The sequence below is a fragment of the Palaemon carinicauda genome, chromosome 1 (genome assembly GCF_036898095.1).
Source record: "Palaemon carinicauda isolate YSFRI2023 chromosome 1, ASM3689809v2, whole genome shotgun sequence".
Lineage (NCBI taxonomy): Eukaryota > Metazoa > Arthropoda > Malacostraca > Decapoda > Palaemonidae > Palaemon > Palaemon carinicauda.
Genome location: NC_090725.1, coordinates 294263774 through 294276726, shown reverse-complemented (window position 1 = coordinate 294276726; position 12953 = coordinate 294263774). Strand labels below are relative to the sequence as shown.

General features: G+C 35.9%; 1 long non-coding RNA gene across 1 annotated transcript in view; it reads left to right on the top strand.

Moving 5' to 3' along the window:
* The window catches only part of LOC137657868 (uncharacterized), a 91385-nt gene extending 78432 nt beyond the window's left edge, over nt 1-12953 (top strand). The window contains exon 4 of the long non-coding RNA XR_011047231.1: nt 8798-12953. This is a non-coding gene — a long non-coding RNA (uncharacterized lncRNA). The remainder of the gene's footprint in view (nt 1-8797) is intronic.

Below are 12953 nucleotides of genomic sequence, written 5' to 3'. Positions count from 1 at the left end.
ACGGACAGAGGATAGCTGATATAGAAGTGTGAAAAGGCGCAACAAATCTAACTTACACCTTATCCTCCTCCCCATCAACAAATTTGAGGGTGCCACGCCTGTTGTGCTGTGCGGCGTTGTTCTATAAGACAATAAAAATTTTGACACATGCAAAAATATATTACCTGAATTTGCTTTTCTACACTTCATATTGTGTTTAAACGTTTGGACAAATCTTTCAGCCTCTCCATTAGTAGATGGATGATATGTAGCTGAAAATGTATGCTTTATACCATTGACATTACAAAATTCTTTAAACTCTTGTGAGGTAAACTGTGGACCATTATCTGTAACAATTCTTTCTGGAATACCATGCGTTGAAAAAATTTGCATTAACTCTCTTATTGTGGCGTAAGACGTTGTTGTCTTCATTGGGATAATTTCTGGCCACTTACTGTAAGCATCTACTACTATCAAAAACAAATAATTCAAAAAAGGACCTGCAAAATCTATATGCACTCTTTGCCATGGATACCTGGGTAACTCCCACGGGTGCATTCTAGCAAATTGAGGATTGTTCTGTTGCATAACACAATTCATACAATTCTTTATATAACATTCCATATCTTTATTTACACCTGGCCACTATACAAAAGTTCTCGCAATTGACTTTGATCTTACAATACCTTGGTGATCAGCATGTATTTCAGACAAAACCTTATTTCTTGGTGAATTAGGAATAACTACCCTGGAACCTCTCATCACTATTCCTTGTGTCACACTCAGTTCATACCATATATCCTTATACAGTTTACAATTTTCCTCTTTTCCACATAAGTCCCTACCTGTCATTAAACTCTCCAAAACCTTACTAAGTACTGGGTCCTGCTTGGTACTGTGTGCTACATCTTTCGCAGTTATTGGTACATCATATACAGAAATTAACAGAACACTGTCATCATACTCTTCTGGAGCTTTGTCTACGGGTAATCTGGATAAAGCATCTGCATTACCCATATTTGATGTTGGACGGTATTCTATATCATAGTGGTACGCTGCTAACGTAACTGCCCAACGTTGTAGTCTTGCAGCCACCAACGTAGGTAAACTTGCTTTTGGACCCAATATTGCTAATAAAGGTTTATGATCTGTAACAAGCGTGAACTTTTTCATACCATAAAGATACATATGGAATTTTTTAACTCCATAAACTAATGCTAAACCTTCCTTTTCTACTTGAGAGTAATTCCTTTCTGCCTTGTTCAATACTCTAGAAGTGAATGCAATTGGTTTTTCTGTTCCATCTGGCATCACATGAGATAATACTGCACCTAAACCCATGTTTGATGCATCACATACTAATTTAACTGGTAAATCCATTTGATAATGTACTAAGAATGTAGGTGATGTTATTTCCTGCTTGATTCTTTCAAAAGATTCCTGACACTCTTTTGTCCACTTCCATTCTACACCCTTATTCAACAGATTATACAATGGATGTGCAATTGTAGACAAATTCTGAATGAAATTTCCATAAAATGTTACTAAGCCTAGAAATGATTGTAATTCCTTAACATTTTCTGGCACTTTTGTTGATTGTACAGCTTTAATCTTCTCTTTAGTTTTGTGAATACCCTTGCCATTTATTACAAAACCTAAGTATTCCACTGAATCAACTTCTAAAATACATTTGTTCTTATTTACTCTAATATTATGTTCCTTCAACTTCTTCAGAACTGTTCGCAATCTTTCTCTATGTTCTCTTGTGTCTTTACCCGCAATTAAAATATCATCTATAAAAATGAATACTCCTTGCATTCCTGAAAAAATCTTATTCATAGTTTGTTGCCATATAGCTGGACTACTTGCAACTCCATAAGGTAATCTCTTTGGCCTAAACAAACCTAAGGATGTATTTACTGCACATAATTCTTGTGAAGTTTCATCCATGGGAAGCTGTTGAAATGCTTGTCTTAAATCTAATTTAGAAAAAACACTGCATCCTGACATAGTTGCAAACATGTCTTTCGGATTTGGTAAGGGATGTTGAGCTACTTGCAGTTGTAGATTTAACGTTACTTTGTAATCTCCACATAACCTAACCTGTCCACTTTCCTTCACAATAGGAACTAATGGTGTAGCCCAATCTGAATATGTAACCTTTTTCCAAGAACCTTCACTTTCTAATCTCCTGATTTCTGTTTCAACTGCACTTTTCAATGCATACGGTACTGGTCTCGGAGCAAAAAATCTAGGAGAACTGTCAGGTTTCAAAACTAAAATTGCCTTTGCGTTCTTTACTGTACCTATTTTATCTTCAAATACGTCTTGAAACTCTGATATGATGTTATCCATAGACATTTCATTTTTGTTTTCATCTTGTCTACCTGCAACCTTCAAAATACTAGGCCAATCTAACTTCAAATACTGTAGCCAATCTAAACCTAGCAAAGTTTGTCCATTACCTTTTACTACTGTTAATGGCATTCTCTCTAATTTCTGTTCTTTGTACTGTACTTCTACGTTCAAAGCACCTATTACCTGAATATCAAAACCATTATAACTTTTCAAAACTCTATTTGTACCTTCTAATAACAAATTAGGAATGCTTTTAGCCATTTTTTCAGACATAATTGATACATCGGCTGCTGTGTCAACTTGCATCAAAATTGGTTTACCATTTATGATTACTTCTACCATGATATGTTTCTTTGCACCTTTGTTGACTGAGTTTATGCGAAACGCAAAATCAGTTTCTGAACTAACCTGATTATCATGAACATTTTCCTCATTATTCTCTTGACCCATAGTATCAACTGTAGCATTTATTTTCTTTGCGTACTGTTTAGGAAATCTACAAGCAGTTGCAAAATGACCCAGCTTTCTGCAATTTTGGCATGTCTGTCCAGTAGCAGGGCATTTCTTTGCTTCGTATGCAAGATGATCAGCTTTACCACACCTAAAACACTTGGGTTTTTCCTGTTGTTTCTGTGTATAAGCCTGATTCTTATATTTATGAACATTAGTGTTAGGCACTTTTCTATGACTAGGCTTTGTCATATTCCTTCTCTGATTCTCATTGGTTTTCCACTTAGAACCTACTGTATTAATTTTAGAATTTTCCATTCTATTGCTTGTAGAACTACCTATTATGTTACTTTGCCTATGTGATGTTTCTAAAGCTCTGCCTGTTATCAATACCTTTTCTAATGTTAAATCTTTATCTTGCAATAATTTCTTTCTTAGCTCTTCTGATGTGCAATTACTTGATCTATGATAACATTTTCTAACTCTAGAAATTCACATGAAACGGCTAAATTCTTTAGTCTAGTCACAAATGCATCTAAACTTTCATTTTCTTTCTGATAAGCCTGCGCTGAAAACTGGTATCTTTCAAAAAATTTATTGACCTGAGGAGCAAAATATGAGGTAAGAGCCTTAATTGCAGCTTCACTTGTGTCATCTGTAGGCTGCAAAGTCTTAAACACTTCCCGAACTTCCCTACCTGCTGTATGAAGTAATAATGCCTTCTTTTGGGCATCCTTCATGTTCCCTAATGCTTCTAAATAAATCTTAAATTCCTCACACCACTGTTGCCATTGTGTTGCAACAGAATTAGGCTCAGCAGTGATGCTGAAACCTTGTGGGTGTTCAATATTAAAAGGCATTTTGTTTGCTTACCTTAATAACTGTGGTAGGTTAAGCTACTGTTCTGCAGTCACAAGTGTACTTCCTACCTACCCAACTTTAAATTTCACCCTTGTGTGTATTTGATGAAATTCCTATTCTGCTGCTGGTAAAATCTTCATTGGGCGATTTTACTCTTGTCCCCTGATGTACATACGACCTTCTCTTGTGCTGGCCGTCCTTGTGCATAGGGTCCAATGTTTCTCCCTGCTTGTCCGTCGTCCTAAACGTCGCCACTGTGGGATATGGTACTTTGGTAGGAAGTTCTATTAACCATAATAATTACCTGGAACATAGATGAACAATTGTTAGTAATTATTTCTCAGCTGATCCCATCCTCGTCGCCACTGTGGGATATGGTACTTTGGTAGGAAGTTCTATTAACCATAATAATTACCTGGAACATAGATGAACAATTGTTAGTAATTATTTCTCAGCTGATCCCATCTGTAGTCGTCAATTTTGGCTTGATGGGTAATAAGACGTTGGTATTCTAAAAATACGTTTAATGTATAAAAGACTACATTGTACTGTGTTTACTCTGTGACAGCTGACTCCCAAGTGTATATGGAGCGTCTTACACAATCTGACAAACCAAAACATTGCTAAACAAAAGAGCATCGCTCTGAAAAGACTTAAATCCTACTCCAGTACAAATCATAAAGAATCACATCCTATCTTTGAGGTAATCAACAAATGTTTGAATCCTAATACCAAAACAAATCATTACTCTTATGTACAAAGCATAACATGTCTTATTCATGCAATATGATGCAATGTTGCGCAATACCTGCAACACTTGAAATAATATAGTACATTATTACAATAATACATAACACCACACACATTCAGCATAGAAAGGAGGAAAATTGTTCATACATCCAAGTGCCCTCGATCTAGGGATGTACTCGGCTAACTTCGTACACACTACCGGTCAGAATAAAATGAGGCTGCCGCCTTTCTTTTCCCATCGTGGGCGATTAGTCCTTGGAGTTTCACATAAGTCACTCTTACCATTTCTCTCCCCATGGGAGAAATAGTATTGGCCAATCCTTCACCAAGGACAAAAAAAGAGACTGTGAGATTGCATGCTACTTTTCTTTTTCCTCAACTGTTCGCGATCACATGCATCATGAGAGCGCCACCACACATGCTTGCGATCTTGCATCTGTTGGCTATTGTGTTCTCCAACAGGAGCGACATCCCACCTGTTCGCTCGTCCATTAGAGTGATACTAGGCATACTACTGAGTGTTCACATGCTCTTAAAAGAGTGCCATGTCATATTTTTGCAATTGCACACTGGCTGATGATCGAAGGTAACACTCGCTGGTTTACTGGTTATCGAACACACACTCGCCGGCCTATGGTTGATTGCACACCCTCTCACTTGCTCATGATGAATCACTTACCCTCTTACCTGCTTGCGATTAATTGCACATCCTCTTACCTGCTCTATTGAGCGCCCTCCTTTGGGACCACTTCTACTTGCACTTTTCATTATATTTTTTGTAATAGCACGGGTTGTGCCTATGTTTTCAAACTTAATTTGTCAATCAATTTGCACACAAGCCTGCTCACTGGTTTATGTGTGAGCTTCTGCTCTTTATGCGCTTTCACCCCCTTTAATCCCTGATATACATGGGATAGATAATAAAGATACAAGGAAACGCACTAATTCTGCTCCCTCAGCACAGTCCAATGATTGTTGGAGAATACAGGGAAAGTACTCCAGTGCAGTTAACTACACTTTGGTGTTAGATCCTCACCCTCAGAGGCATAGGCGATCAAGATCGCCAAGATGCATCTCTTAAGCTGAGAATTATAGATTGTCACCAATTGAATTTGTCTTTGGCCACCCATTTGAGAGCACCAAACCATCATTAGATAGTTTTTCCTTTAAACAACCACTTTCGGATCAAGAGTCTCCTGAAGGCGTTGCCCGCTCAGAAGGGAGAGGACCTTTGTTCTCCCTTTTAAAAGGGCTCCAAATGATGGGATAGAAAAGTCTAAAAAAAAATAAGGCCGAAGAGATCAACTGACTCCAATAGGTCTTTCCGTTGGAGAGATCCTGATGGTCCTTCTTCTCCTTGTCTCCACCTAATAGGCAGTGGAGTTCTCAGAAAAGGTAAAAGTTTTGTATGCGAGACACTTTTAGTTCCCAAAATAGGGAGATTAGAGATATATTTTTAATCCCTGACCCTCTTCGACGCCTGTTCGAACAGGAAGACAAGAAGCAGCATGATTCCTCACCAGAGAGGATCAGCCTCTCCTGGAGTAAGCCCAGGCTGCTTTTAGCTATTTCTTACTCAAGCACAGGAAAGTCATTTTGCCACAATCCTTATTAGGGGAAGTGTGGTGTAGTCAGGCAAACTCATATTCATGAGAAGTCTTCAAGTTGCAACGTTGTCAAACCCATCACATGCCAGGCCTACCAGACAAAGTATTCAAGCTAAACTATGATACTTTTACAGTCAGGGCCGTGAAACCCAGCTGGTTCTCTTGCAAGCATTCATGATGTGTAAGGAACCCTTTTCTCTTACACATCTGAGATTCTAGAGCTTTTGGTTCCTAAGCTAAGCTTCCAGCCCGTTGGGAAAGGGGACTTCCTTCCACCTAAGGACAAGTCCCCCATAAGTAAAGGATGATGGTTTGTATTCATATAGGAACAACTCACACTTTTTTTTAAGTATTTTGTATTTTTCCAAACTATACAAACCTGAGTCCTTTACTCAAACTTGCCCACCATCACCAGCTCCAGAGAAAGTCCCAGACATCGTTCTAACAGAATTGTCAGTGAACCAGCAGAGTAGGTGGGGAAGGCATGGTGGTCACTTCCCCATTACCAATATGTAATTACCTGTTGGTCGTTACAACTCGTTATAATTTTAACTGCCATGTTCCAGATTTGTTGTTTTCATCTCCAATAGTTAGAAAAAATACAAATTACTTTTAAAACTTGTGATTTCACAGTCACCTGTGTGAGAGAAATCTGCCTATACATGATGATACTGTAATTAAGTGATATACAGTATTCTACTCTGCTTAAGGTACACTGCCAAATCAGGTAAGTTACTTCAGATTTCATCACAATTCCCTTTTAAAAATGGGTTATTTCATGTCATGTAGATCTAATCTCCCAGTGGATGCTTTTGATACTACAGGGTTAAAGAATTTGATATAACTGTTTTTTGTGATAGATAAAAACTACACAATAGGAGTACATCTTGCCTTCTTTACTGGGTGTCAGGCGTTGCAGCAACCTGAAAAACAACAAGAGAGTCATGAGACAATAAGATGGCTGAGACAAAAATGTTTATAGTATAAATTAAAAACAAGAGTAAATATAAAGAAAAATAACTTCAACACCTACACCAAGATCCCCATAAATCATTTCTTCAAGAAAGTATCTACACTTTGGCCTAGGGAGCAAAGTCTTTCCATTCAAATTGCTTTGGGTTGTCCAGAGACCCCAAGATATTTACTTGGGTGTTCACGTTGGTGTCGTCATATTCCCATGCCAATGGAATTCATCTGATCCAGTACTTAAACAAATGGCTAATACTGCCAGACTCAGAGTCCAAACTTTATTATTGTGACAGGCTGTTCTCGTTTTATTCCGATCTCAGGATTATTACAATTCTGGAGAAGTCCAAGCTTCCACCCGAGCAAAGAGTGATAGAAATTGGCATGGACATAGACACAGTAATAGGGAGAGTTTATCCATATGAAAGAAGGTAACTCAATTCAGGAAAGTAGCTCATCCCTTCCTTCATCAGATACAGTCACGAGCACAACAATAGCTACAGCTAATAGGACGCCTGACCTCTCTAGAGAAACTAATGCCTCCCGGTTGCCTCCACTTATGACCATTACAATAATGTATAAGGAGACACCTGTCACAGATCACAGATTCTCCTTGAAATCCAGAAGCAATCAAGCAAGACACCAAATCTGACCTACTTTGGTCTCCCTTAGAGTGCTCCCATCCAGACATCCTTTATACAAGGACCCATCTCAAGGACCATCTGGCCTCAGGAAAGGGGGTGCTAGAGGACAAGTCTCTCCATATAAATGAGCTGGAGTTGAAGGCAAACTATCTACTACAGCCACTTGGTTACATTGATGAATGATAATTCAACTGTTGTGGCATGTCAACAAAGGAATATTTTTATACTGCCATTAGTGCACCTCATGTAGTGCACTAAGTGTATGAATTAAGGGTTTTCCCAATTTCCTTGTGGGGCCTACCTACGCCCTTTTCTTACTGTCTTTCTCCCAACCTTTTGTCCAACATCTATCAACTTTTACCTCTTAGCATATCTGAGAGGATTTCCCCTAGTTTCATTTTGGAGCTGAATGGCCCCCCGAATCCTAGCAACTTGCCATATAACCACTACCAATAAATCATACTGATACAGTACTCACTTTATGTACCTATTGGAAGATATAAATGGAAAAAACTCTGTCCAAGTGGACATTAAAAGATTTATACCCCTTGTCTACCAACTCGTATTTTGTGCTGTCATGAAACGATTACTTGACAGCACATTAATGGCAAGGTCTGGGAGTAGCTGAGAGGACCAGTTTATCCATAATTGGCTTTCTACTATCGTTCAGAAAATTAAATCTCACTGGCTCTGAATCCAAGTACGAAAACAGTGAGTTCAATTAAACCTTTTCAGATAGCTGAAGTATTTGAAAAGATTTTATTGTCCTCCATGTATCATACCAGAAAAATATACTTATACCTTATTACCTATTCACATATATAATTGTTAGATTTTGATCTTAGATTTCCTGATATTTTACATGCAATATTACCAATGCAATGGGGATACTTTTAACCTTATCAAGAATACTCATAAAATCATTGAACTTTGTCTTATTCGTGTTTTTTTTTCACGAATTCTTGTTATTAGCACTCTTCTTCTTTTGGATGTTTTCTTAAAAACATAAGAGCATGGTCAAGTTTAAGGTTCAAAAGTGTCTAAAAATGGAGTTGAATATCCCAGTTATTCTATTGAATAATCCTAAAAAGGGACTCTATGTATGAAATTAATTATCAAGAGTCAAGTTATAATTTGAATGTGAAGAACATTTGGAGTAAAGATATTTTTCTTTTATTTCAGATGGTGTTTATTTACCTTCACATTTGAAATCCAAAATCCGAAGCCAGTCAACAAAAATTACTAGTTGGCAACTGATTCCCCTAATAATATTGGAAGGAGATGGAAGCTAAAGGAATGTGGATGGCACAAGATTAAATTATTCATTTCTAAATCAAAGCTGATAACAGGAATGGAGGCTGTAATATTTAACCGTCATCAGTTTAAAGATAAGTTAAACTTTTCATCATTTAATTTTTTTTCAGAATTTTACACCTTAGGTTACAGAGTAGGTATTAGATATCTATGGAAGGTAGCTTATGTACACTGTACAATATAATTTTGAGTATATACTATCTGAAAAAGTACTGTATCACAGAAATTCCCTTGAAAGGGAGATTTTTCTCAAATATTTTTTTGTGATGTGGTCATAATAAATTGATGTTAATCATTCATTTACTTGAAACGTACCTTATAATTTCTAGACAATTTTGGGTATACCAATTCATACCATAATTTCCATCTGTTAAAGCTAAATTACTTTCCATCTAAGGATACTATTTTTAGCAAACTTGAGAGCCAAATCTGTTATATGAAATGTAAATTATTCATTTAGATCACATGATCAAACATTTTTATAAATGAATCTACTGAACACACTTGTGCTTGTTTCTGTTGATGTTCATGAAAGAATAACTATGAAAAACTAAATATTTTTTTTTTACTATAATCATTATTTAATAACAGTTTTTATATAACATTTTGTTATGTTTGTTTTCCTATCAACGTTTTTTTATTTGTTCTAAATTCTAAGATAAGTAATTCATAAAACTTTTTGTTTTTTTCAGGATACAGTTGGTCCCTTGCTTGAGATCAACAAATGACTGGCGGCAGATATAATTGTGATGTCCATCAACCACAAGAAAACTTCTGTTCTGTGCTATTGGATTTTAGGATCTGTGACCTCAAGGAAAAAAATACAAGCCATAGTTTTTGGTGTGGGGTGAATTAATAATTTTTTAAATTTTTGTGTAGGTCTGTTTACTGTGAGGCTCTAAGTACCTTATTACATAATTAATAATGTTAAAGTTAGCTGTTAGAATTCAACTACAAAATTATTTTATATAAATCCTAAAATCTGCTGCTGTCTGCGCCATATACAGTAATTTTCATTTTACATTATACTTATTAAGTCTTAATTATCGTAAATGCTACTGTCACTTTTTTATTTGGAAATTTCAACAAAGAACAAAGCGTAAAATTAACTTGTAGGTTTTTGGAACTTGAAAATAGGACTGAATCACTTCAAGAACTTTGATCACGATCTCAGTTTTTTTCGCTATCTTGTATCATACTAAATTTACCAGAAGGCTCAGTATTGAATTTCACTCTAATGTATTGTCATCTGTGGAAATTTTTACTTAAATAAATTTTTTCGTATTTATACGAGGTATAGAATGTGGGTAATATATTGTTTTATCAAAACTATAGAAAAAGATCATATATTTATCTGTTTTGTGTCACTTAATTCAAATTTGATTTGACCACAATGCTCGCATGTTTGCCATAATATATATATAGCATTTGAAGTAACATAAACACTTGATCATAGTACTATTAAGAATCAGAAAAAATATCGGCTAAAATTTTTGCTACTTGCATTAAATGACTCGTGTTTTTCACAAAGAAATATTGTGGTGTATTCCGATAAATTTTCTCTCTTTTTTGACAAAAATTATGTGGAAAGTCTTCAATCTGATTATATTGTATAATGTGTTTTAAAAAGGTATATCATCTCAAGTCCAGATATTTGATCTATACTTTACTTAATGTATTTTTGTGACCAGGTCCTCCATCAAGTCAGGTCTTACTGGGCGAAGATCTTTTCTACCCTGTGATGTCTATTCTTCATTGTATTTCTATGCTACCATGCTCTTAGTCACCTACAGATATTGGACTAAGTCTGATAGATTGGAATTTTACTTAATCATTCTGGGGGTTTTACCCTGTTTTAGTTTATGATTTCAAAAGGTTTTGTTTCCATCCTTACTGTCCATTAGGCCTTCCTACTCTGTAGATATTTGTTGGTCATTAAGCTTTGCCTTTAAGTAGAACACAACTTATGCACCTTGATGACATCATCATGATGTCTTATCACGCCAATGCCGAACTCACAAGAGAGCTTTGATGTTTGCCTCTCTGAGTCTTTATCTGAGCAATGAGGGTCCAGTTGACACTTGGCACCCTTTTGGTGTTACCCCACATGGACATTCAGGGTTTGTGGCGCATCTCCAGTTTTGCCCACTTTAACCCTTGTTCTGTTTAGGGTTAACCAGTCCTTCTTTCCTGGTAAGGCTTGATCTGCTGTGTAGGCCTTTTGTTTGGGCTGGGCAGTTCCTCATTGGGTCACTTTCTCGCCACTTCTCTAGCCTTTGAGCAGCTGCCCGGATTAGTTCCAGTCCATCCAATATTGATGACAAAACCTATGACGATTGTTAAGGTGTTCTGAGTTTTCTTCTTATGTGCTACTTTTGTTGTGAATAACTCAATTTTCAACCGCAGTAATTTAGTTCTACTTTTTCTGCTTTGTTTGATGTAAAACATACTTGTGATGTTGAATTTAAGAGATTAAAAAATTTTCCTTGACTTGTCTTTTGTGAGGGGTGATACGGCCTGGTTCAATGTATCCCCTTAGAGTAAATTCTGATATCCTGTGTTTTTATTTTTGGTCTGTTGGATTGTTTTGAGCATTCCTTGCTCTGAAGAGCTGTTTGTGAACAATCATTGTTTACATTTGCTTCAGATAATTGTTTTAAAGATACATTTTTCCTTCATTTGTTTTAAAGAGCTTTCTTTTTTATTCATGATTATATTTGAGTACTTTCTGTTTAAAATTGTCTTGCAGAGTTCCCCTTGTTTTATGAATTTTCGAATTTTCTCTGGGCAAAGATTGGCTTTTGGGTAATGCCTTGATTTACCAAGCTTTCGTGATTATACTCCTTAGTTCAGATTTGTTTGGAATATCTTTTGTAGCTCTTCTTGGTCTATGGAGTTATTGGAAGAACTCCTTAGCCATGGATTGTCGAGAAATTGAGGCTCTACATTTTTTAGGGTACTTGGAATACTATTTAGTCCATCAGTAATATTGGAATCCTTTATCTATGGAGTTATTCAAGGTGTTTCTTGATTCAATAAGCTATCCAGGGTGCTTATTTGATTTACCAGTTTTGAATATTCCCCTCATTTGAAGAACTTTTTTGTAGCGCACAGTTGTTTATTCAGGAGTCCACTTTGTCGAGTTATTTGGGCCTTATTCTTTTGTCCATTCAGTTATTCATGACCTTTTTTGGTCTTTTTATGGTCTTGGAAGTAATTCTGGAAATTTTTGTCTTTAGTGTCAGTTAGAACACCTTAGGGGGGTTGTCTCAGGCACTCATTGGATACTAAAGTGATCTATAAGTTATTTGGAGCTACTGTATAGCTTATGGGGTTACTTAGAGCAATCTTATGTGTATGGAGTCATCTGCTACACACCTGGGTCTAAGGAGTTATTTTGTGCAATCATTGGATTGTTTAATCATGTCATCCATTGTTTCCTTGTTTCTATTCAAGTAATTCCTTGTTTCCTTAGTTCAATCTTGTTTTCAAGAGTTCCAGTTTTCTTGTCAATCTTTAGACTCCGGAGTTATTTGGCATTGCTCTGTGAATTAAGATTAAATTGCCAAAATCTTTTTGATTGGTGGATTCAAGATATAAATATATTTCTAATCATTTTGATTTTATCTTTTGGGGGATATTTAAAAGAGAACTTCTGTATCAGTGGATTTCATGGTATGTTGCTCACATGTAGCACCTTAAGCTTTTCTTCCTATACTATGTGCAAAGCGATCATAAAACTGACGAGAAATTTGCTTTATCCGTTTTGTTTCTTAATTAAGAAAATATTAAATCATAATATCCTGTAAATATCTTACATATTGTTAAAGGGAGTTCATTTATAATAATTAATCTTTGCTTTCCTTTTATTGAGAATAATGTGTTCCACTTTTCCAATTATGTTTTCTAAGAATGAAAACAAATTAGAATCCTTCTTTTGATTTATAAATTAAAGGTAAAGAATAGCATCGTATCTTTTATTTCTTATTCTTTAATGTGAAAATAATTCTTGAATATTAGTTGA